The 21,320-nt window shown below is 48.4% G+C and overlaps 1 long non-coding RNA gene across 2 annotated transcripts; it reads left to right on the top strand.

Annotated features, from left to right (window-relative positions):
* Positions 1-13,903: 13,903 nt before the first annotated feature.
* LOC135379074 (uncharacterized) lies at positions 13,904-19,895 on the top strand. Of its 2 annotated transcripts, XR_010418700.1 has the most exons (5): positions 13,904-13,989; positions 14,315-14,596; positions 15,006-15,216; positions 18,356-18,408; positions 18,605-19,895. It is a non-coding gene; the product is annotated as an uncharacterized LOC135379074 (long non-coding RNA). The 2 variants fall into 2 exon arrangements; XR_010418699.1 differs by having other exon boundaries at positions 18,356-19,895.
* Positions 19,896-21,320: the final 1,425 nt, after the last annotated feature.

Below are 21,320 nucleotides of genomic sequence, written 5' to 3'. Positions count from 1 at the left end.
CGCGCATACAGCGTAGTAAGGCTTAGCAGCGGTCGCGTTTCATCGGTGAAGCTATCATGAGAGAGCTGCCGGCATTGGAAAACTGTGTGTTGGGTTGGGTTGGGTTGGGTTGGGTTAGGTTAGGCTAGGCTAGGCTTGGCTAGGCTAGGTTAGGTTAGGTTAGGTTAGCTTAGGTTAGGCTAGGCTGGAATAGGCTAGGCTAGGCTAGGCTAGGCTAGGCTAGGGTAGGCTAGGCTAGGCTAGGCTACGAGCATCTACAGCATAGTAAGGCGTAGCAGCGGCCGCGTTTCGTCGGTGAAGCTACCATGAGAGAGCTGCCGGCATGGCAAAACGGCGTTCTAGTTAGGTTAGGTTAGGCTACGAGCGCGTACAGCGTAGTAAGGCTTAGCAGCAGCCGCATTTCGTCGGTGAAGCTATCATGAGAGAGCTGCCGGCATTGGAAAACTGTTCTAGTTAGGTGAGGTTAGGTTAGGCTACGAGCGCGTACAGCGTAGTAAGGCTTAGCAGCGGCCGCGTTTCGTCGGTGAATTTATCATGAGAGAGCTGCCGGCATTGGAAAACTGTGTTCTGTTCTGGTCATGTCAGGTTAGGTTAGGTTAGGATAGGTTAGGTTAGGCTAGGTTAGGCTAGGCTAGGCTAGGCTAGGCTACGAGCGCGTACAGCGTAGTAAGGGTTAGCAGCGGCCGCGTTTCGTCGGTGAAGCTACCATAAGAGAGCTGCCGGCATGGCAATACGGCGTTCTAGTTAGGCTAGGCTAGGCTACGAGCGCGTACAGCGTAGTAAGGCTTAGCAGCGACCGCGTTTCGTCGGTGAAGCTATCATGAGACAGCTGCTGGCATTGCAAAATGGTGTTTTAGTTAGGTTAGGTTAGGTTAGGCTACCAGCGCGTACAGCATAGTAAGGCTTACCAGCGGCCGCGTTTCGTCGGTGAAGCTATCATGAGAGAGCTGGCGGCATTGGAAAACTGTGTGTTGGGTTGGGTTGGGTTAGGTTAGGTTAGGTTAGGTTAGGTTTGGTTAGGTTAGGTTAGGTCAGGTTAGGTTAGGTTAGGTTAGGTTAGGCGAGGTTAGGTTAGGCTAGGCTAGGCTAGGCTAGGTTAGGCTACATGCGCGTACAGCGTAGTAAGGCTTACCAGCGGCCACGTTTCGTCGGTGAAGCTATCATGAAAGAGCTGCCGGCATTGGAAAACAGTGTTTAGTTTAGTTTAGTTTAGTTTAGTTTAGTTTAGCTTAGCTTAGGTTAGGTTAGGTTAGGTTAGGTTAGGTTAGGTTAGGCTAGGCTAGGCTAGGCTAGGCTAGGCTAGGTTAGGCTACGAGCGCGTACAGCGTAGTAAGGCTTAGCAGCGGCTGCGTTTCGTCGGTGAAGCTACCATGAGAGAGCTGCCGGCATTGGAAAACTGTGTGTTGGGTTGGGTTGGGTTAGGTTAGGCTAGACTAGGCTAGGTTAGGTAAGGTTAGGTTCGGCTAGGCTAGGCTACGAGCATGTACAGCGTAGTAAGGTGTAGCAGCGGCCGCGTTTCGTCGGTGAAGCTACCATTAGAGAGCTGCCGGCATGGGAAAACGGCGTTCTAGTTAGGTTAGGTTAGGCTACGAGCACGTACAGCGTAGTAAGGGTAGCAGCGGCCGCGTTTCGTCGGTGAAGCTATCGTGAGAGAGCTGCCGCCATGGCAAAACGGCGTTCTAGTTAGGTTAGGTTAGGCTACGCGCGCATACAGCGTAGTAAGGCTTAGCAGCGGTCGCGTTTCATCGGTGAAGCTATCATGAGAGAGCTGCCGGCATTGGAAAACTGTGTGTTGGGTTGGGTTGGGTTGGGTTGGGTTAGGTTAGGCTAGGCTAGGCTCGGCTAGGCTAGGTTAGGTTAGGTTAGGTTAGCTTAGGTTAGGCTAGGCTGGAATAGGCTAGGCTAGGCTAGGCTAGGCTAGGCTAGGGTAGGCTAGGCTAGGCTAGGCTACGAGCATCTACAGCATAGTAAGGCGTAGCAGCGGCCGCGTTTCGTCGGTGAAGCTACCATGAGAGAGCTGCCGGCATGGCAAAACGGCGTTCTAGTTAGGTTAGGTTAGGCTACGAGCGCGTACAGCGTAGTAAGGCTTAGCAGCAGCCGCATTTCGTCGGTGAAGCTATCATGAGAGAGCTGCCGGCATTGGAAAACTGTTCTAGTTAGGTGAGGTTAGGTTAGGCTACGAGCGCGTACAGCGTAGTAAGGCTTAGCAGCGGCCGCGTTTCGTCGGTGAATTTATCATGAGAGAGCTGCCGGCATTGGAAAACTGTGTTCTGTTCTGGTCATGTCAGGTTAGGTTAGGTTAGGATAGGTTAGGTTAGGCTAGGTTAGGCTAGGCTAGGCTAGGCTAGGCTACGAGCGCGTACAGCGTAGTAAGGGTTAGCAGCGGCCGCGTTTCGTCGGTGAAGCTACCATAAGAGAGCTGCCGGCATGGCAATACGGCGTTCTAGTTAGGCTAGGCTAGGCTACGAGCGCGTACAGCGTAGTAAGGCTTAGCAGCGACCGCGTTTCGTCGGTGAAGCTATCATGAGACAGCTGCTGGCATTGCAAAATGGTGTTTTAGTTAGGTTAGGTTAGGTTAGGCTACCAGCGCGTACAGCATAGTAAGGCTTAGCAGCGGCCGCGTTTCGTCGGTGAAGCTATCATGAGAGAGCTGGCGGCATTGGAAAACTGTGTGTTGGGTTGGATTGGGTTAGGTTAAGTTAGGCTAGGCTAGGTTAGGTTAGGTTAGGTTAGGCTAGGTTAGGTTAGGTTAGGTTAGCTTAGGTTAGCTTAGGTTAGGTTAGGTTAGGGTAGGCTAGGTTAGGTTAGGTTAGGTTAGGTTAGGCTAGGCTATGCTAGGCTAGGCTAGGCTACGAGCACGTACAGCGTAGTAAGGCGTAGCAGCGGCCGCGTTTCGTCGGTGAAGCTACCATGAGAGAGCTGCCGCCATGGCAAAACGGCGTTCTAGTTAGGTTAGGTTAGGCTACGAGCTCGTACAGCGTAGTAAGGCTTAGCAGCGGCCGCGTTTCGTCGGTGAAGCTATCATGAGAGAGCTGCCGGCATTGGAAAACTGTGTGTTGGGTTGGGTTGGGTTGGGTTAGGCTAGGCTAGGCTAGGTTAGGTTAGGTTAGGTTAGCTTAGGTTAGGCTAGGCTAGGCTAGGCTAGGCTAGGCTAGGCTAGGCTAGGCTAGGCTAGGCTATGAGCACGTACAGCGTAGTAAGGCTTAGCAGCGGCCTCGTTTCGTCAGTGAAGTTATCATGAGAGAGCTGCCGGCATTGGAAAACTGTGTTCTCGTCTGGTCTGGTCAGGTCAGGTCAGGTTAGGTTAGGTTAGGTTAGGCTAGGTTAGGCTAGGTTAGGCTAGGCTAGGCTACGAGCGCGTACAGCGTAGTAAGGCTTAGCAGCGGCCGGGTTTCGTCAGTGAAGCTATCATGAGACAGCTGCTGGCATTGGAAAACTGTGTTCTGGTCTGGTGTGGTCAGGTCAGGTCAGGTCAGGTTAGGTTAGGTTGGGTTAGGCTAGGTTAGGCTAGGTTAGGCTAGGCTAGGCTACGAGCGCGTACAGCGTAGTAAGGGTTAGCAGCGGCCGCGTTTCGTCGGTGAAGCTATCATGAGAGAGCTGCCGGCATTGCAAAACGGCGTTCTAGTTAGGTTAGGTTAGGGTACGAGCGCGTACAGCGTAGTTAGGCTTAGCAGCGGCCGCGTTTCGTCGGTGAAGCTATCATGACAGAACTGCTTGCATTGGAAAATGGTGTTTTAGTTAGGTTAGGTTAGGTTAGGCTACCAGCGCGTACAGCGTAGTAAGGGTAGCAGCGGCCGCGTTTTGTCGGTGAAGCTACCATGAGACAGCTGCTGGCATTGGAAAATGGCGTTATAGTTAGCTTAGGTTAGGTTAGGCTACGAGCGCGTACAGCGTAGTAAGGCTTAGCAGCGGCCGCGTTTCGTCAGTGAAGCTATCATGAGAGAGCTGCCGGCATTGGAAAACTGTGTTCTAGGTTATGTTAGGTTAGGTTAGGTTAGGCTAGGCTAGGCTAGGTTAGGTTAGGTTAGGTTAGGTTAGGTTAGGTTAGGTTAGGTTAGGTTAGGTTAGGTTAGGTTAGGCTAGGCTAGGTTAGGTTAGGCTAGGCTACGAGCGCGTACAGCGTAGTAAGGCTTAGCAGCGCCCGCGTTTCGTCGGTGAAGCTATCATGAGAGAGCTGCCGGCATTGGAAAACTGTGTTTAATTTAGTTAAGTTTAGTTTAGGTTAGGTTCGGTTCGGTTCGGTTCGACTAGGCTCGGCTAGGCTAGGCTAGGCTACGAGCGCTACAGCGTAGTAAGGCTTAGCAGCGGCCGCGTTTCGTCGGTGAAGCTATCATGAGAGAGCTGCCGGCATTGCAAAACGGCGTTCTAGTTAGGTTAGGCTACGAGCGCGTACAGCGTAGTCAGGCTTAGCAGCGACCGCGTTTCGTCGGTGAAGCTATCATGAGACAGCTGCTGGCATTAGAAAATGTTGTTTTAGTTTGGTCAGGTCAGGCTAGGCTACGAGCGCGTACAGCATAGTAAGGCTCAGCAGCGGCCGCGTTTCGTCGGTGAAGTTATCATGAGAGAGCTGCCGGCATTGGAAAACTGTGTTCTGGTCTGGTGTGGTCAGGTCAGGTCAGGTCAGGTTAGGTTAGGTTGGGTTAGGCTAGGTTAGGCTAGGTTAGGCTAGGCTAGGGTAGGCTACGAGCGCGTACAGCGTAGTAAGGGTTAGCAGCGGCCGCGTTTCGTCGGTGAAGCTATCATGAGAGAGCTGCCGGCATTGGAAAACTGTGTTCTGGTCTGGTGTGGTCAGGTCAGGTCAGGTCAGGTTAGGTTAGGTTGGGTTAGGCTAGGTTAGGCTAGGTTAGGCTAGGCTAGGCTACGAGCGCGTACAGCGTAGTAAGGGTTAGCAGCGGCCGCGTTTCGTCGGTGAAGCTATCATGAGAGAGCTGCCGGCATTGCAAAACGGCGTTCTAGTTAGGTTAGGCTACGAGCGCGTACAGCGTAGTAAGGCTTGGCAGCGGCCGCGTTTCGTCGGTGAAGCTATCATGAGACAGCTGCTGGCATTGCAAAATGGTGTTTTAGTTAGGTTAGGTTAGGTTAGGTTAGGCTACCAGTACGTACAGCGTAGTAAGGCATAGCAGCGGCCGCGTTTCATCGGTGAAGCTATCATGAGAGAGCTGCCGGCATTCGAAAACTGTGTGTTGGGTTGGGTTGGGTTAGGTTATGTTAGGCTCGGCTAGGCTAGGTTAGGTTAGGTTAGGTTAGGTTAGGTTAGGTTAGGTTAGGTTAGGTTAGGTTAGCTTAGGTTAGGCTAGGCTAGGCTAGGTTAGGTTAGGATAGGTTAGGCTAGGCTAGGTTAGGTTAGGTTAGGTTAGGTTAGGTTAGGTTAGGCTAGGCTAGGCTAGGTCAGTGAAGCTATCATGAGACAGCTGCTGGCATTGCAAAATGGCGTTTTAGTTAGGTTAGGTTAGGGTACGAGCGCGTACAGCGTAGTTAGGCTTAGCAGCGGCCGCGTTTCGTCGGTGAAGCTATCATGACAGAACTGCTTGCATTGGAAAATGGTGTCTTAGTTAGGTTAGGTTAGGTTAGGCTACCAGCGCGTACAGCGTAGTAAGGGTAGCAGCGGCCGCGTTTTGTCGGTGAAGCTACCAGAGACAGCTGCTGGCATTGGAAAATGGCGTTATAGTTAGCTTAGGTTAGGTTAGGCTACGAGCGCGTACAGCGTAGTAAGGCTTAGCAGCGGCCGCGTTTCGTCAGTGAAGCTATCATGAGAGAGCTGCCGGCATTGGAAAACTGTGTTCTAGGTTATGTTAGGTTAGGTTAGGTTAGGCTAGGCTAGGCTAGGCTAGGTTAGGTTAGGTTAGGTTAGGTTAGGTTAGGTTAGGTTAGGTTAGGTTAGGCTAGGCTAGGTTAGGTTAGGCTAGGCTAGGCTAGGCTAGGGTAGGCTACGAGCGCGTACAGCGTAGTAAGGCTTAGCAGCGCCCGCGTTTCGTCGGTGAAGCTATCATGAGAGAGCTGCCGGCATTGGAAAACTGTGTTTAATTTAGTTAAGTTTAGTTTAGGTTAGGTTCGGTTCGGTTCGGTTCGACTAGGCTCGGCTAGGCTAGGCTAGGCTACGAGCGCTACAGCGTAGTAAGGCTTAGCAGCGGCCGCGTTTCGTCGGTGAAGCTATCATGAGAGAGCTGCCGGCATTGCAAAACGGCGTTCTAGTTAGGTTAGGCTACGAGCGCGTACAGCGTAGTCAGGCTTAGCAGCGACCGCGTTTCGTCGGTGAAGCTATCATGAGACAGCTGCTGGCATTAGAAAATGTTGTTTTAGTTTGGTCAGGTCAGGCTAGGCTACGAGCGCGTACAGCATAGTAAGGCTCAGCAGCGGCCGCGTTTCGTCGGTGAAGTTATCATGAGAGAGCTGCCGGCATTGGAAAACTGTGTTCTGGTCTGGTGTGGTCAGGTCAGGTCAGGTCAGGTTAGGTTAGGTTGGGTTAGGCTAGGTTAGGCTAGGTTAGGCTAGGCTAGGCTACGAGCGCGTACAGCGTAGTAAGGGTTAGCAGCGGCCGCGTTTCGTCGGTGAAGCTATCATGAGAGAGCTGCCGGCATTGGAAAACTGTGTTCTGGTCTGGTGTGGTCAGGTCAGGTCAGGTCAGGTTAGGTTAGGTTGGGTTAGGCTAGGTTAGGCTAGGTTAGGCTAGGCTAGGCTACGAGCGCGTACAGCGTAGTAAGGGTTAGCAGCGGCCGCGTTTCGTCGGTGAAGCTATCATGAGAGAGCTGCCGGCATTGCAAAACGGCGTTCTAGTTAGGTTAGGCTACGAGCGCGTACAGCGTAGTAAGGCTTGGCAGCGGCCGCGTTTCGTCGGTGAAGCTATCATGAGACAGCTGCTGGCATTGCAAAATGGTGTTTTAGTTAGGTTAGGTTAGGTTAGGTTAGGCTACCAGTACGTACAGCGTAGTAAGGCATAGCAGCGGCCGCGTTTCATCGGTGAAGCTATCATGAGAGAGCTGCCGGCATTCGAAAACTGTGTGTTGGGTTAGGTTATGTTAGGCTCGGCTAAGCTCGGCTAGGCTAGGTTAGGTTAGGTTAGGTTAGGTTAGGTTAGGTTAGCTTAGGTTAGGCTAGGCTAGGCTAGGTTAGGTTAGGATAGGTTAGGCTAGGCTAGGTTAGGTTAGGTTAGGTTAGGTTAGGTTAGGCTAGGCTAGGCTAGGCCAGGCTAGGGTAGGCTACGAGCGCGTAGAGCGTGGTAAGGCTTAGCAGCGGCCGCGTTTCGTCGGTGAAGCTATCATGAGAGAGCTGCCGACTTTGGAAAACTGTGTTCTGGTCTGGTCAGGTCAGGTCAGGTCAGGTCAGGTCAGGTTAGGTTAGGTTAGGCTAGGCTAGGCTACGAGCGCGTACAGCGTAGTGAGGCCCAGCAGCGGCTGCGTTTCGTAGGTGAAGCTATCATGAGAGAGCTGCCGGCATTGGAAAACTGTGTTTAGTTTAGTTAAGTTTAGTTTAGGTTAGGTTAGGTTCGGTTCGGTTCGACTAGGCTAGGCTAGGCTAGGCTAGGCTACGAGCGCTACAGCGTAGTAAGGCTTAGCAGCGGCCGCGTTTCGTCGGTGAAGCTATCATGAGAGAGCTGCCGGCATTGCAAAACGCATTCTAGTTAGGTTAGGCTACGAGCACGTACAGCGTAGTAAGGCTTAGCAGCGACCGCGTTTCGTCGGTGAAGCTATCATGAGACAGCTGCTGGCATTAGAAAATGGTGTTTTAGTTTGGTCAGATCAGGCTAGGCTACGAGCGCGTACAGCGTAATAAGGCTTAGCAGCGGCCGCGTTTCGTCGGTGAAGCTATCATGAGACAGCTGCTGGCATTGCAAAATGGTGTTTTAGTTAGGTTAGGTTAGGCTACCAGCGCGTACAGCGTAGTAAGGCTTAGCAGCGGCCGCGTTTCGTCCGTGAAGCTATCATGAGAGAGCTGCCGGTTTTCGAAAACTGTGTTCTGGTCTGGTCAGGTCAGGCAGGTGAGGTCAGGTTAGGTTAGGTTAGGTTAGGCTAGGCTAGGCTACGAGCGCGTACAGCGTAGTAAGGCTTAGCAGCGGCCGCGTTTCGTCGGTGAAGCTATCATGAGAGAGCTGCCGGCATTTTCAAAACTGTGTTTAGGTTAGGTTAGGTTAGGTTGGGTTGGGTTGGGTTGGGTTGGGTTCGGTTCGGTTCGGTTCGGCTAGGCTAGGCTCGGCTAGGCTAGGCAACGAGCGCGTACAGCGTAGTAAGGCTTAGCAGCGGCCGCGTTTCGTCGGTGTAGCTATCATGAGAGAGCTGCCAGCATTGGAAAACTGTGTTCTGGTCTGGTCAGGTCAGGTCAGGTCAGGCTAGGCTACGAGCGCGTACAGCGTAGTAAGGCTTAGCAGCGGCCGCGTTTCGTCGGAAAAGCTATCATGAGAGAGCTGCCGGCATAGCAAAACGGCGTTCTAGTTAGGTTAGGTTAGGCTACGAGCGCGTACAGCGTAGTAAGGCTTAGCAGCGGCCGCGTTTCGTCGGTGAAGCTATCATGAGACAGCTGCTGGCATTGCAAAATGGCGTTTCAGTTAGGTTAGGTTAGGTTAGGTTAGGTTAGGTAAGGCTAGGTTGGGCTAGGCTAGGCTAGGCTACGAGCACGTACAGCGTAGTAAGGCGTAGCAGCGGCCGCGTTTCGTCTGTGAAGCTACCATGAGAGAGCTGCCGGCATGGCAAAACGGCGTTCTAGTTAGGTTAGGTTAGGCTACGAGCGCGTACAGCGAAGCAAGGCTTAGCAGCGCCCGCGTTTCGTCGGTGAAGCTATCATGAGAGAGCTGCCGGCATTGGAAAACTGTGTTCTAGTTAGGAAGGGAGTTGCCTCAGGACAGAAGCCGCCGATATTTCGAACAGAGACTGTTCTTCTTCTGGGCACCGTCCTCATCATTGGCATGGTATTTAAAGGGTTAGGTGTGACGTGTTTAAAGGTTCATGCGAATTGTGGGTCAACAGCCCGGAGGGAAGAAAGGTTCCGTACGGGTTTTTACGGCGTAAAAACCCGTACGTACGTACGTACGTACCGTAAAAACCCGTACGGAACCTTTCTTCCCTCCGGGCTGTTGACCCACAATTCGCATGAACCTTTAAACACGTCACACCTAACCCTTTAAATACCATGCCAATGATGAGGACGGTGCCCAGAAGAAGAACAGTCTCTGTTCGAAATATCGGCGGCTTCTGTCCTGAGGCAACTCCCTTCCTACATTCTACCGGTTCGCTGGATTTCTACCCATCTGTGTTCTAGTTAGGTTAGGTTAGGTTAGGTTAGGCTACGAGCGCGTACAGCGTAGTAAGGCTTAGCAGCGGCCGCGTTTTGTCGGTGAAGCTATCATGAGAGAGCTGCCGGCATTGGAAAACTGTGTTCTGGTCTGGTCTGGTCTGATCAGGTCAGGTCAGGTCAGGTCAGGTCAGGTCAGGTCAGGTTAGGTTAGGCTAGGCTAGGTTACGAGCGCGTACAGTGTAGTAAGGCTTAGCAGCGGCCGCGTTTCGTCGGTGAAGCTATCATGAGACAGCTGCTGGCATTGGAAAATGGCGTTTTAGTTAGCTTAGGTTAGGTTAGGCTACGAGCGCGTACAGTGTAGTAAGGCTTAGCAACGGCCGCGTTTCGTCGGTGAAGCTATCATGAGAGAGCTGCCGGCATTGGAAAACTGTGTTCTAGGTTATGTTAGGCTAGGCTAGGCTAGGCTAGGCTAGGCTACGAGCGCGTACAGCGTAGTAAGGCTTAGCAGCGGCCGCGTTTCGTCGGTGAAGCTATCATGAGAGAGCTGCCGGCATGGCAAAACGGCGTTCTAGTTAGGTTAGATTAGGTTAGGCTACGAGCGCGTACAGCGTAGTAAGGCTTAGCAGCGGCCGCGTTTCGTCGATGAAGCTATCAGGAGACAGCTGCTGGCATTGGAAAATGGCGTTCTAGTTCGATTAGGTTAGGTTAGGTTAGGTTAGGTTAGGCTACGAGCGCGTACAGCGTAGTAAGGCTTAGCAGCGGCCGCGTTTCGTCGATGAAGCTATCAGGAGACAGCTGCTGGCATTGGAAAATGGCGTTCTAGTTCGATTAGGTTAGGTTAGGTTAGGTTAGGTTAGGCTACGAGCGCGTACAGCGTAGTAAGGCTTTGCAGCGGCCGCGTTTCGTCGGTGAAGCTATCATGAGAGAGCTGCAGGCATTGGAAAACGGCGTTCTAGTTAGGGTTTGTGGTTTGCGTCATTTGCTCTCAAGCTAAGTCGGGGGGGGGGTGTTTATTGGCATTTATATGGTTCAGTAGAAATCGGATTCTTCCGGCAGCGGTATTCTGCCTCGAAAATAAATGCCTGAATATAGTTCCACGTGCACGTCTTACAGGCGCGGCATTGTTTTAACCAGCTTGACAAGCGGAGACGAGGGTGAATTTATATGTCGTCATTGGAAGCCAGAACAGTTCAAAGAGTACAAAGTTGAGATAGAAGGCTAGGGAGTCAGTGATCGGCTTTTCCTGGCGATAACGGACTTCATAACCAGGACATCCTGTTCCAGCTTCAGAACATCAGTTGTCTCATGTAAAATCCGCGTCCGTGTCGACCCCGTCCTATGACTGTTTGTATGAGTGAGAAAAATGTAAGAGTGAAAGGGGGATGAGTGAGAGTGGCTATGTGTCCCTTTAGATGACGCACCCTTGGAACTCGCTTGAGAGGTATGTTAGCTAAGCTCAATTGGTAGAGCCCTGGACCGGCAATCCAGAAGATGTGGGTTCGAGTCCTACAGCTGGCTAACCTTTTCAGTGAGTTCCATGTTTCACCTTGAAGCTTTGTATGTGTTTGTCCCTTCTATGTTGTTCCAGCCTCAGAACATCAGTTCTCTCATGTTCAACAGTTGCCGCTTGCGTCGATCCCTGTCGTATGAATGTGTGTATGAGTGAGCACAAATGTAAGAGTGAAAGGAGGATAAGTGAGAGAGAGTGACTGGGTTGTCCCTTCAGATGACGCACCCTTGGAAGTCGCTGAGAAGGCGCGTTAGCTTAGCTCAATTGGCAGAGCCCTGGACCGGCAATCCAGAAGATTTGGGTTCGAGTCCTACAGCTGGCTAACCTTTTCAGTGAGTTCCATGTTTCACCTTGAAGCTTTGTATGTATTTGTCCCTTCTATGTTGTTCCAGCCTCAGAACATTTCTCAGTTCTCTCCAGCCTCAGTTCGCTCATATTCAATAGTTGCCGCTTGCGTCGATCCCTTTCGTATGAATGTGTGTATGAGTTAGCACAAATGTAAGAGTGAAAGGAGGATAAGTGAGAGAGAGTGACTGGGTTGTCCCTACAGATGCGCACCCTTGGAAGTCGCTGAGAAGGCGCGTTAGCTTAGCTCAATTGGCAGACCCATGGAACGGCAATCCAGAAGATTTGGGTTCGAGTCCTACAGCTGGCTAACCTTTTCAGTGACTTTAATCTTTCATCCTTGATTTCTTAGGTACTTTCAAGTTTTGTATGTATTTGTGCTTTCTGTGTGTTTCAGCCTCAGAACATCATTTTCTAAAGTGCGCCTTGTCACCACGTACAGGCATAGGTCGGCGCGATCATGATCGCGGCAGCCTTGCCAGTGCTTCGTGATCGCACTCATGATCGCTATCATCAGGCTTTGATAAGGCATTGCGATCATGATTGCGTCGACCTATGCGTCCAGGTGAACACGAGCACTTGTTCCCAGATATCCAGTTCGCTGGAACTAGTTCAACGCTGCCTGCTTCAACAAACGCAACAATGCACAACTTTGGCATCTGAAAAAAAAGAAGGAAACAAACAAGGGTAGCTTCTGCATACTTTGCAGTGTTGTTGACTGCAGAGGAGATACCAGTCCGCGGGAATCACCCTAGTGTGGAGATGCATAGGAGCACGGTTTGTGAACCCAAATACGAGGGAGTATTTTTTCTTCGCTACAGATTTTTTATTTAAAAACTATAAGGGCCATAGACATCTTGTTTTCACTTGCATCATCTCTGGTCCGGTAGACGTTCTTGGCCGTCTCTCGCTCAACCACCGAATGACTGTTTACCTAAAAATCGTTACTTAACTTTTTAATTATAAAAGCTACGAAGTTGTCCAAATGACGACTCCTGTTCCTTTCCGTGACCTGACATCGTAGCCGTTTTCAGAACAAAAATCAGTTCGGTAAATCGTCCGCAAAAAAAAAAATGATGAGGGAACACCAGTTTTTCTTCATTTCGTTCAATGCACATTTTCGGGGATCCTTCCTTTTACTACTGACATAACGCAATCATATTGTTTGTTCGACATTCTCAATATTTGTACCAGGTTAGTAGTGGTATATATAAGATCTTATAACAATGGGCCGCTCAGGTTACATGCGACACGCACACGCGCGATAAGATATATCAGAAAACAATGGAAATCATGTATCGATAGTGTGAACAATGGGTTCCCAGGTTTCAATAACATGCGCCGCCAGGATAAGGTAACGGTTAACTCGGGTAAACAATGGGAACTCACGTGTCGATAGTGTTTGATGGGCACCTGGATGCACGTTTAATGACATTTAATAACACGCAATGACATGTAATAACGCACAATGACATGTAATAACACGCAAATGACATGTAATAACACACAAATGACATTTAATAACAGGCAATAACATCTGATGACATTTAATAGTATTTTTCCGATTGGGTTGACGTCAGTCCGTCACCTAGTTTGGTTGCCGCGTCAGAGCGCCAGGTAGTTTCGGTTCCCACCAAGCGCCCTCTAGTTTTCAAGCTTTGGCCGTCTGTAGTTTCGGTTTCGGTTTTAAATGAATGGACGCCAAGCTTGGTTGCTCCACGTGTAGTTCTGGTTTCAGTTTCGAATTCCTAGGTGTTGCCAGATGCCCTCTGGTTTCAAGCTATTGACCGACTGTAATTTCGGTTTCAAACCGCAGCACGCTAGTTTCGCTGTGACAACGTCAACGCAGGTTTTTGAATGGTTACCAGATGTCCCTCTAGTTTCAAGCTTTTGTCCGTCTGTACTTACGGTTTCATTTGACAAAAAAATAAATGCCGCGTCACAGCATGATTTTTTCCCCCATTTGATAAGTACACTCAAATAATGATGTATATCAGAGACCAGACAACACTGTATATATTCCTTTTTTATTTCAGCACATTATTTTACTACTCTTTTATTCAACTAACGAAAGATATGTTACAAATTACCAGAGTCTTGCTTGACTTCATCCTTGTACAGAAGCAATCTGCAAAAACAAAGGGAAAACGAAACATCCTGTGAATGCTCTTCTCAATCAGGACAAAGTCTAGGATGACTCAAATCTCGATCAGGTGTCACGCAACAACAACAAGCAGCATTATCAAAGAATCGGTTAACGTTTTCCACTTTCTGATATGTCTCTGTTACTGTGTCATGCATTTGCATAGGAGTACGACGTTTGGAAGTAAATAACCCAGTGACAACAATCACAATAAAATAGAGGTGTTCTATACACACACATTTCCAAACTTGTGTTGCGCATTGCGACAACAGCATACAACGAATCGAGAAGCATTGCATGACTACGTATTGCGGTTACCAGCTGTGATGGTTTCGAAATAAAAATAACAAAAAAAGGCATAAAGACAAGAGGTATACTCACATCCTTTCAAAGTTGCGTCGTCGATGAAGGTCTGATCGGTCTCAGTCGTCGACAGCTAGCTTATAAGACCCTTCATTTTTGTTTTATTTCAAGGGAAGGAAGGATCACGTGAATGCATCGTGGACAGCTTCTCCTTTCGCAGGAGCAGCATGTGAAATGCGATACCTCTTGCCGACGCGCTCTTTTTTCTTCTTCTTTTGGTATGATAACACAACCGCGAAACACCCGTCTGGCTTTTTCCGAACGCTCTTTGGGAACACCAACCACACACACACAAAAAAGAAACCGTTATCGCCCTCGCAAGATGAATTTTCGAGTGGTGGTATACGCTGTCTGCCACGTACGAGCTTCCAGCAGTGAGTGTGCCACGTAAGAGCCAAGTGATGTGAGTATTTCAAACCATTTCTTGTGTTACAGTGTATCTTATAGCTAAATGAAATGCGGGCATGTATTTGTTTTAAATTCTTTTTATTGTTTCGCTCAGATGAGACAGCAGAGACATGGTAGCCGATTTCGAAAGAGTGATACCGTAACCGCTGTGCTTTCCATTCCCAATGAGTCTTGCAATATTGTACACATTGCCGGGACATCGTTCTATTACTTGCCTGGGTTCGAAGCTTATTTCACATAGCTTCGAGCACTCGAAGTTATAATAATTGTGCGCGACATTTGCTTCAATGCCATAGTTGACGTGTATCATTTTGCGACAGATTTACTCCGTATCTCGTCGGATGACCATTGCTGAGCCAAAGGCGTACGGCAGTTACTGCAGCTGGACATCGGTGGACGTAGATGTTATGGTCAATCTGAGTCACGGTAGTGCATTTTCCCTGTTTCAGTGTTGGTTTTGTAAATTCTGTTGTAGCTACGAAAACGAACAGGGAAACAGCACTCAGAAAGGACAAGGTGTAGCAGAACATCTCCGGACATCTATTTACCATGACGACCTACAGTAAAATGAGACAACTCGTCATGGATTTCAATATTTATTGGTAAGCGTCTTTGGGTGACAACCTATTTTGCAACAGGTCAATTGTCATGTCGTTTATGTACACAGCCAGGTAATGGTAGCCAGTCTTCATTGCGTAGTACATGATACATAGACTTTCGGCCACCAGTTGCATTACGTCGACGTCACGATCACCGTAATAGCTGAATATTGAGCTCATCTGTTTTCCCCATTCGGAGACCAGGTCGAACGGGTGGTCGGATAGGTGCTCACACTTCCTGTGCACCCGGGCATACATTGTTTTTGAAGACTCCCACACAGTCTTTTTCGCGGGAAGGTTCAGAGGCAGGGACTGGAACAGGAAAATGTCTCTGGTTATCTTAAATGCTGCGACGAGCACTGTGTCGTCCGTTGACTTCGACGAACCGCATTCTAACACGTCATTCCAACAGGTATGAGGACGGCGACATTTTCCTTGGAGTTGATGATCCTGGGTAACGTCCCGCATGCCGCACACATCATCACCCGATTGAGACCAGGAATCGCCAGCGTTGGCTGGTTGTTCGACATCGGACCAGTGATCGCCAGTCATTTCGTCGTCGGTGGTGGCAGGTAGTTCTCCGGAACCCAAGTCCTTCTACGACTTCCAGAAGGTTGCAACAGGTACTGCACCTTTCCATTCCGAACGCGTCTTTTTATAATGCGGTGGCCCTTTCCAGGCTGCACACGTGTTAATTCGCTTGCATAAAATTGACCTTCAATAGGTTCTTCCTGCTGGTCACGTAAGAGATAGGTATTCGGGTAACCAATCTTGACTGCTCTCACCACAAAAATTTCACGCGTAAACGAACCAAGATAACTTTTGACTAACTGGTGTCTAGACTTTGCTATTCTGACAAACTGGCCAACGCGAAAACGTGGCTTCTCTGGGGGTTTGCTCGGAGTAGGATAGAGCTTTTGCCTAAATAAATGTTCATTTTCTTTGTTGACATCCACAGGTCGTGCCGACAGAGTTCTATGAACACGATGATTATATGCTTTGACTAGAGGCTGTAAACTTTTCAAGTACGATTTATGTCCCTGATATTCAAAAGCACGATAAAGTGGCGTCATAAGACTTCGAATAGATCGTTCTGCTATACTTGCTTTCGTATTTGAATTAGAGTGGAAGAGAGATATCCCTTTTGATTTTAAAAATGCTCCGAGTGACTTATTGGTGAACTCTGTACCTCTGTCTGAATGAATCAGTCTCGGAGTCCCAATACGTCTAAAAGCGAGTCTCAGTCCACGTATAATTTCCGCTGCTCGTTTATTCTGCACAGGCACTACAGCAAGCATACGAGAAAATGCGTCGATACAAAACAAAAGATAGCGAAAACCCTTGTTGTATCTCGACAGTTTCTGAAGGTCTTTCAAATCTATTTGGAATATATCCTTCACACCCAAAACGATGGTCTTCCGGAACTGACGTGGTCGCTTAAGTTCTCTGAAGAGAGAGTACACATCACTGGTTTCCAGGAACTTGGCAACCTTCGCCGGCTTTTCACCGATCGCTCGTGCGAGTCGTTGAACACCACCTAGAGCACCAGGATGGTATACGTCCACGTAAGCAGCCATTAGCACAATTTTCTTCCACGAACACGAAGTCCGTCGAATGACAAGTAGGCATTTATAACGGCTGCCACGTCACCTTTGTACCAAGAGGGCGATCGATTGTGCAGTTCGTATTTTATAAGCTCGATGACGGAACTACTTGGAACAACGCGAGAATGACAGATAATCCTTCCCTCTTCATCTATCGCAAATACGGTCTTTAGCATCTGCAGAATGGCGAGGGCCTTCTTCCTGTGTCGTGCGGGAAAATGCGCCAGAATGTTTTCGTCCCGAAGGTAACCACAGTGTTCCTGTTGCGTTTCCAACGTGCTCAATACCGGTTCCATTCTCGAAGTCTCTTAGCCGCTCTTGTGATAACCGGAGAAATGCGTCGACGAGGTGTCTCAGGTGTGAACGTAGGACTACCGGCTGATGGCTCTGCAGTCTCCTTTTCAAGGCGAGATGGATGTACGATAAGTGTCGGTATATTTAGCTTGACCAATAGTGGTAGGATCCTCTCGAGATACGCGGGTCGCCACACATTTCGCGCTCTTGTGACCAAATAATAAACAAGGTCTACAACGTTGGTATTTGGTATTTGTTCACCATTGACAATGAGCTCAAACGTTTTACTATTCCAGCCGAGCACGGGTTTTAGTAAACGCAGTAATTGGCTTGCTCTCATCTTGTAGCCGCTGCTCATAAAATTAACGATGGCATCTTCCTCCTCGTCCGCTTGAATCTGTGTCTGCTCTCTTGTCGATGCCACATGATTTGTCTCCTCACCTGCTGCACTAGGCTGTCTTAATGTGTTCGCGGGAGGATGCAATAGCTTGTGCAAGTACTGGATGATCTCCTTGGCCTTGATATCATCAGGCTCCTGTTTATTCAATATCGACGGAATAGTGCTTTCCCGATAGGGAACAAGCTCGTATTTCTGCATTATTCAAATGCCGATTGCTTTTGCGATGCTTTTGCCCGCTAAACTTGAAACGAGACCTAACAAGGGGGGCAACAAAAATTGCAAAAACCCGCCGGACTGATGAAGAATCCGTTTAACTTTCTTCACATCTGCACGGTCTTGCCTGGAAGCCAGTGTCCTAATGGGTGTTGCAAAAGGCTGCAATTGCTTTTTAACTTTCGCCGGTACGTCGATGTTTCCTTTGCAGAGGTTCATACAAATCTCCCTGATTGTTCGTAGCTGTTCCCTGCTGGCATGTTGAATCAGGTTGTAACGATCTTTCCCTGTCTTTGCTTCAGCGATCATACGAAGGAAACGAATGTGTTTGTTAAGCCTTTTCATGACCTGTATACGATCTGTCTGTGATCATCCGGGAAAATGTTGGTCCACACCTTATAGTGATCGTTGCTCTGTTGAGACAAGTCGATAACTAAGTATGAGTATGGTTTCTGACAGGCATCTTTATATATCGTGGGCAACAAATCATTTCGCCCGAAAATCTGCCTGGACAGCATACGCAGCTGGTCTGTAGTGCGTGGTGAACGAAATAAAACGAGAGCCGTGCTATTGAATTGTATTGTGCGATACAAAGGGTCGTTGACGAACAGGTATTGCGAGATGAACACAGCCGTGATTGACAGGTGGTGACACCCAGCGATATAAAATTTGCAGATTTCTTTGAGTCTTTGCCGGTCGGCTAAACAGTCGTCAAATATAAATAATGAGTGGCTATAATTCTCCGGATCTGCAGGGATGTCTTGACTGAAATTTACTTCAGGAAGAGTATCGAATACCGGCTGCTTATAAAGATAGATATACCATATTTGCTTGAACGGTTTGTCAAAGAGGACAGCTCTGTGTTTAATTAGTCGTGCCACGAAGGTGGATTTCCCACTTTGACTAGCCCCTGAAATTGACACCGAGGCAGGCGTCACGAACCTAAAAGGTGCTATCACTGTCATTTCGTGCAAGGGAATGAAGTCTGGTCAAGATACGTTTCGTTAGATAAACAAGTCCGTGCTTGCAAACTGCAGGGAAAAAAAGCAAACTGCAAAGGTAGGTTCGACTGCAGAGTTGACGATGTAAAAAAAAAAGAAGACTCCTCAAGGTTGCCATGCTGGCAACTTCTTATATAAGAACTGTCTGACGCTCAGCTCCTTCACTCTCGAACCTCCTTCTGAGGAGGTATGGTGTTCAGAATGATGAAATATTTTGCAGTGTTCTAACATGTGCTCCTTTTGTTTTTAGTCGGTCCAACGTGTCCGAAGGATCATCGTCGTCATCATTGCATCAGTGTACAAGTAAGCATCATGTCTTCGTCGATCTTGCATAAACTTGACAAGTTAAAGAAATGTGGAGAGTTTCAAAAAATGGCGACAATTCCTAAAAACATCAAGTATGATGTGGTTGATGTTAACAAAATTGAAACGAGGTATGGCGAGGCGGTCTACGTAGAAATTATGAAGGATCACGAGCACGTAAAGGTGTTCCTTCCAGCTCGGTTTCATAAACTAAGCACTCAAGACATCGAAGACATGAGGAACACGAGCGGACTCTGGATGGAGAAGAAAGAGCGAGTTGGAAAAGAGGGGAAACGTCTTCTTTCGCCAGACATCGTGTTCGGTCAATCCGAGTAAAAAAATAAAAAGAAATGGTGACATGCCACCTTTGTCCTCCGGCCGATCGGCAGCACTACAGAACAGCGCTGGGACTTCAAGTTCATCTGGCTAACGTTCATAACCTTGCAACACCCTGTATCCCATTTTGTGAGACACTCTGTACGCTCCGCAACTATACCAACCGCTATGAGCTTCATCTACATGACAGAGACGACGACGGGCAGGATGTCAGCACATTCTTTCATGAAAACGGACGCTACCTTGCCGGTGTACTTCGACATTTCGGATTTCCGTTACGCTTTTATGTTTTGCTGAAGGCGGAACTCGGTCGACATACGCCTGAGGATGAGATCATATTTGTCACTCAATTTATTCCTTCGAGTGCGCATACGCTGTGGTCGGAACGAGACGTAGAACGTGCTGTCATTGAAGTAGGCACTGAAGTCACCAACAATTTAGAAAAGCTTGAAATGCAAGGGTCGGGATTTTTCTTATTTCGAATTCACGCCTGCATTCTTCATGTCGGTCGTCTCGCGCCACAGCTCATTGGTTGTACCGACTTTGAATTGCCAAACGAATTGAAAAAAAAGTGTCGGTGTCTTCTGAGTGTCGACCTTCACGAGGATAGTGAACAGAACATGTGTTTCGCATTTTGCGTACTTGCCGGTCTACATCCTGCAAAGGGTTCTTACAGACGCAGAGCTTCATCCTACAGGTCATACCTGTCTCAATATGTATTTCCAGAGACGTTTCCTGTAGTGTTCCCGAAAGATGTAGAAATGTTTGAGAAGCAGAACGATGTGAGCATTAACGTGTACGGTTATGACAAAGATGAAAAATATGTTTACCCGATTAAGGTTGTTGACGACCAGTGCAAGAAGCATGTCGATCTACTGCTGATTGACTTCCATTTTGTACTCATTACTAATTTCAATGCTTTGTTCACACCACCTGGTTATTTTCACTGCAAACGGTGTACGATGGGTTTCACCACCCCGGGTGTACTCGCCGATCATCTACTAATGTGTAAACAACAAAAAGTGTCCAAGACTATTTTTCCAAAGAAGGGTGAGACACTGTCGTTTGCCGGAGAGCATTTGATGTCGGAAGTTCCCTTCTACTGTGTATACGACTTTGAGAGTGTACTATCACCGTGTTCGGGAGGCGGGAATGTCGACGAGGAACACATCCCTTCATCCTTCTGTCTCCTCGTCATACGCTCGTGCGATTCGTATGTCTTGAAGAAACATATTTACCGTGGTGCAGACTGCGTTTCCGTTTTCATGGAACTATTGCGTAATTTGCATGATGAGCTGTATGCGATGTTGCACGAGACTGTGCCCTTGCAAATGACCCCAGGAGACGAACTCGAACATTCTGAAGCCACTCACTGTAACATCTGTAAAGAACCATTCACTAAGAAGCAGAAAGTGCGAGACCATGATCACGTAAGTGGAGAATTTCGCCAATCATTGTGTCAGGGATGTAATCTGAAACTGCGGATACCACGGAAAGTGCCCATCATTGCACATAATGCCAATTATGACCTCGGATTCATAGTAGCTCATCTGCACCTGCTTCGGAAGACAGATATCAGAGTGATAGCCTCCAGTTGTCAAAAGTTTAAGGCTATAGACATTGGTGTGTTCCGCTCCATAGACTCGTTAAGCTTCCTCAATGCTAGTCTCGACACATTGACGAAAAATCTATGTGACAAAGGTGAATCTAACTTCAGGTGTCTGCGTCAGTTTTTCGTAGAGGAGGACTACTTCAGGTTGGTTGTACGTAAAGGGGTTTTCTGTTATAACTACGTTACCTCTTTTGAACGTTACGACGAGCCCTGTTTGCCATCACGTGACCAGTTCTTTAACCAACTGAACGGATCAGAAGTGAGCGAGGAAGATTACCGCCATGCGCAAAATGTGTTTGAAAAATTTCAACTGAAGAGCCTGGGCGAGTACTCGGATTTGTACCTTCTGACGGACGCATTGCTTCTGGCAGACGTGTTTCAAAACTTCCGAATATGGGCGTTGGAGACGCACAAAATTGAACTACTTCATTTCGTGTCACTCCCGGGACTAAGCATGTCTTGCGCACTAAAAATGAGCCGGATTAATCTGGATTTAATCCACGATCCCGATGCCTATCTGTTAATTGAACGGGGCCTGCGTGGTGGTATGACCCAGTGTTCAACGCGAATGGCCACTGCAAATGTCCCAGGGACAGATCAGTACGATCCCGAAAAACCAAAGACCATAATTCATTACATGGACATAAATGGACTCTATGGCACAGTGATGCGTGAACCACTCCCATTCGGAGACTTTGAATGGCTGTCACCCGAAGAGGTTGCAGGTTTAGATGTAATCCTTGTTGCAGATTATGCAGACGTTGGTTATTTTTTAGAGGTAGACCTGGCCTACGTACAAGAGCTCCACGAACGACATAAAGATTTACCGCTCGCGCCCGAAAAAATGAGCGTCCCGTATGAGTTGCTTTCGGATTATCAGAAAGACCTGATGAAAAAATTTAACCTCCCACAGAATGATATAGAACCGAAATTACTCCTTACACTGCTTGACAAGAAGAAGTAT

This window comes from Ornithodoros turicata, chromosome 1 (assembly GCF_037126465.1).
Source record: "Ornithodoros turicata isolate Travis chromosome 1, ASM3712646v1, whole genome shotgun sequence".
Taxonomy (NCBI): domain Eukaryota; kingdom Metazoa; phylum Arthropoda; class Arachnida; order Ixodida; family Argasidae; genus Ornithodoros; species Ornithodoros turicata.
The sequence above is the reverse complement of the archived record's forward strand: the minus strand, read 5'-3'. Positions and strand labels throughout refer to the sequence as shown.